This window comes from Echinops telfairi, unplaced genomic scaffold (genome assembly GCF_000313985.2).
Source record: "Echinops telfairi isolate 266 unplaced genomic scaffold, ASM31398v2 ScPeMD7_23;HRSCAF=83, whole genome shotgun sequence".
Lineage (NCBI taxonomy): Eukaryota > Metazoa > Chordata > Mammalia > Afrosoricida > Tenrecidae > Echinops > Echinops telfairi.
In genome coordinates, this window is record NW_022103920.1 from 20,797,192 (window position 1) to 20,802,216 (window position 5,025).

The window sequence follows — 5,025 nt, forward strand, 5'->3', positions numbered from 1 at the left end:
GGAAATGTTTCCATTGGTATTCCATCAATTCCTGGAGGCTTTTTTTGGTTAGTCATTTCAATGCAGCTTGAACTTCTTCCTTATTCTCATATGCTGCCTTCTGCAATAGTGGAATATAGACTAGGTCATTTTTATTAATGTTACACATGCCATTTTTGCATAGTCTCAACTAATTATTTGGTAGGAATTAGATACATGGATTGAAGAGCCCTATTAATAAACTTTAATCCACCACAAAGTAATAGTATTTTCTAATATGTTGGAGATAAAGTATGAGAGAGTAAGGTGAGGGTTGATGTCATATTATTGGCCTGACAACTAAGATATTATTGATGAAGCAGGGAAAATCATGGGAGAAATCGGTTTGATGGTGTCTTAAGAAGTGACCGGAAAGTCCCCATTATAAATATCAATTCTAAGGTATCTATTCAATATACAAATATCCCTAATGGTGTAATGTGTCAAACTTTAGGCTGCCACACATAGAGCTGGCAGTTCCAATTCACCAGCTGGTCAAGGGAAAAAGATGAAAATAATATCTGCTCTCATAAATATTGACAGTCTTGGAAATCCTAAAGAGCAGTTCTAGCTAGTCTGTCATATGGGGTCAATATGTGTCAGAATCCACTGAAGAGCAATGGGTTTTTTATTCAGTATATAAGTGAAGATGTTAATATTTACATGTAGGGTGTACTGAAGACATTGAGGCTGGATAAATAATGTTGGTAAGGCTGAACAAAGCAATATTGAGTCAATCATCATGGATGTCTAATACTTTTAAATCACAAAACTGATTAAGGAAGTAAGTGAAAAATGCAAACCCATTGCCCTAGAGTTGATTACAACTCATACTGACCCTATACAGAGTCCCTGTTATTATAAGTATTCTGGGAGCCCACAGCCTCTTCTTCCTCCAGTAGAACAACTAGTGAATTTGAGCCAAAGAATTTGCTGTTAGCAGACAGACACACACTCAACTCAAGACACCACTAAGGCTCTCTAGATGGAAAAGGCTAAATGTAGAGTAGCCTTAACTATATACATAGATGGAGTTTTTATGTTTATTGAAAAAAAGTCAACTAAATTAGAAACCTTTAAAATACTTTTGTGTCATTTAGAAAACTTCTCCATTCATAGAGCATATAAGCTCAACTCACCCTGACATATTCAAATTTAACATTAAGCTACTTTTTAACATTTTTGGAACTATAAGTAATTTGGTTGATATAACAAAAACAGAGTAGCGTTTGCCTATAATGGGCACTAAATGTAATGGGACAGAGGAAATGATGATACAGTCTCAATTTGGCACCATAATCATCTCTAAAATGGACATCAAATAGTTCAGTCTCCACAAATTATATATAAATCTTGTGAGATTAAAATTTAGTGTTTTCCCCATCAAAGTGGTCTATTCCTCATTACTTTATAAATAAGCACATGTAACTTTTGTTATAAGAAAACAAGACAGGGCATTTGGAGGGAAAGGTCAAGATAATAAATCTACTCCTATGAACCCAGGCTACCTAGACACTATTGATTTTGTTGTCTGTATCTGCTCCAAATATTTCCTGTAACAACTTTAAAGCTCATCAATCACATGTATCCTATACATAAAACATGTACAAGGCAAAGTGAATGGGAAATTCTTACTCTACAGCATTTATAGCCCTGCCTACATAGCAGTATTTTGTAATCAGTAACATATTTCAAAAGTGATTGATAGTAGTCTATCTGGAAAGGAATCATTCTGCATTTGGTCATCCAAATTTGATTATCCTATCCACTGCTGAGCTAGCTCTAGCAATGATATAATTGTGTTTCGGAAGGGACTTGATGGCAGCGAGTTTCACTTTTTTTATTTCAATGGATTAAGTTAAGGATTGGAATATTTTACCAGTGGCTTTACACTAAATCAGATAAAAAAGACAAAGATATTAAATAGTAAATTTTGATAAATTCAGTTGTGTCACGTTGGAAATCATCCAAATAAGGCTGTCAGCAGGTAACACAAGAATTGGGTAAAAAACATTTAAAATACGTGTGTTGTTGTTAGGTGAATTGAATCAGTTCCAGAGGATAGCAATTATAGGTACAACCAAACAAGGCTGTCTGACCGTGCGCCATCCTCACAATCTTTGTCATGTTGGAGCCAGTCATTGAAGCCAATAGATCAGTCCATCTTGTTAGGGGGCTTCCTTGTTATAACTACCCTTGTATTTTACAAATCATGATTGCTTTTGGTAGGGACTGGTCCATCCTGAGAACCTGTCCCAAAACATGAGATTAAATCTCACCATCTTCTCTTCTAAGGGGCATTCTGACTGTACTTCTGCCAAACAGATTGATTTGTTCTTTTGGAAGTCCATAGTATTTTCAATATTCTTCTCCAATGCCATAATTCAAATGCATAACTTCTCCCTTGCTCTTAATTATTCAATATCCAGTTTTCACATGTGTATGGAGCTATGGAAGTGTTGAAATTCAAGGAGATTATTTTGAAGGCTAAGATGGGCCTAACCCAAACCATGGTATTTTCCATTGCCTCATATGTGCAAAGCATGCTTTGAACTCTTGACCATTGCTTCCATGAGCATTGATTGTGGATCCAAGCTAGATGAATCCTTGGCAATCTTTTCTCCATTCGTCAGAACATCCCCTAGTGGTCCAGGTGTGAGGATTTGGGCCTTCTGTACGTTGAGCTGTACTGTATAGTGAAGGTTACAATCTGTGATCTTCATCAGAAAGTGCTTCAAGTCTTCCTCACTTTCAGAAAGTAAGTTAGTGTCATCTGCATATCACATGTTACTTATAAAACTTCTGATGCCACATCCTTCTTCATATAATCCAGCTTCTGTGATGATTTGCTCAACATACAATTAAATAAGTATGGTGAGTGGATATAACCTTCAGGTACACCTTTCTTGATTTTAAGCCATGCACCTAAGCATATATACTTATGTTCACATTATGAAAAGCATAGATATTAAGAATAAATAAAGTGTGCTTGATCAATATACAAGGGAGTAACCCCCCAAATAGCTTTTTTCAAAGCTATGTATTTAATTTTTTTTATTTTCAAAACAAGCTTATCACCTTCAAAGTACTGTCCATTACATGTAGTACATTTCTCAAACCTGTGATTCCTTTATTGGAAACGTTTTTCAAACTCATCTGTTTGGATGAGTACCTGTTTGGTACCTGTTTGGTATATCTGTTTGGATAGTACCTCCCTTGCTTTTTCTCTTCACTTCTCCTATGTCATAAAATCACTGTCCTTTCATGTCCCTCTTCATTCAAGGAAACAAAATGAAGTTGCACAAGTGAAGTCAGTTGTGTAAAGTGCATGGGGCAAGAGAGACATGCTGTTTTTTGGCCAAAAACTGATGCACTGAGATGGCTGTGTGAACAGGTGCATCGTTGTGGCAAAACCAGTCCTGGTCTGCTACAAATCAGGCAGTGTTTGTTACACACTGTTCTGCAATCTTTTCAGAACATCTAAATAGAAAGCTTGGCTAAGTCTTACCTGGTGGAATGAACTCCAAGTGCACTATTCCCCTCATATAAAAAACAAACACCCCCCCCCAAAAAAAAACATTACTATCATCTTTATTTTTTATTTCACTTGTGGGAGCTTTTTGTGGGCAAGGTGGTGATGGTATCTTCCCCTGGCTTGATTGATGTTTACTTTTAGGAATAGCACTATGTCTCTTCACCTGTAATGGCCTTGGAAAAAAAGTCTGGGTGCCACTCAACACTTTTTCCTGGTCAGTCAGAATCCAAGGAACAGATTCCACAGTGACCCTTCTCATTCCCAAATCTTCAGTTACAATTTGCTGAACCGGGCTCCAAGATCAAGCTCCAAGATAGTCCAGATGACTTCCCCATCATCGTCGGTCTTCCAGCACAAGTGCATGATTTTTGTCGACATTTTCTTCTGTCTGGGTAGCTGACTGATGTGGAGAACTAGCTTTGTCATCAATCAACTTTTCACCTTTTCTGAAAAGAGATAACCACTCACACACTTGAGTGTTTCCCATAGCGCCGTCCTTGTAAGCTGTGTTCAGCATCACAACAGCTTCTGCAGAAGGAAACAACATTTTTCCTGTGCAGAAAACAACATTTCATAGCTGCTTACTGTTCTCTTAAATTGGCCATCACAAAAAACGAGGTTCATTTTTATGAAAAAATTCACTGTGACCAAAGAGAACCTTCTCAGGCAACCCAACTGGTTTCACTAAATCAGAGGGTTTGCTGGATGCTCACTTAGTGTGAACAATGTGTACTATGAAAGCTCCACCCAGTGTAGATTTTTTCTAGTTTTTTTTGGGGGGTACCTCCTCATAAATAGAGAGCAGATGCTTCTTGAAGAGGACAAGACAACATTCATGCAAATTGTACATAGGAGACTTAGTTGTTCATACTTAAAATAATTTATTATTATTTCTCAGCATCTAGAACTTTATAATTAAAACTATATATAATTTATATATATCACACATAAAATATTATACAATATCACATATAACGTTATATATTTATAAAACATTATATGTGTATATATATATATGTATATACCCAGCTGCTCCACAGGATCTATAGAAGTCGCTATGAGTCAGCATGGGGTTGATAACAGTGACCTTGTGTATATATTTGAATGAATATCTGTTCAGTGAAAGACATTCATTGAAATAGCCTTTTATTATGTGGTTTACAGTCAGCAAACTTCTTTATGAGCTACATCCTCTCAGTACTGAAAATTCTTTTTTTCATTACTGTTAATAGGAACAACTTTCATGTCCTCTGTCTACAATATAATATACTAAATTACATGCTTTAAAGTTAGAACTATTAAGCACCCAAGAAATATCTTACTTGACATTATTTTGGCTGGTCTTCATTCAATGTTAACACCAGTGGAAACTTTTTATTATTATTATTTTTTATTTTTTATTTTTTTTTAACATTTTATTAGGGGCTCATACAACTGTTATCCCAATCCATACACACATCAATTGTGTAAAG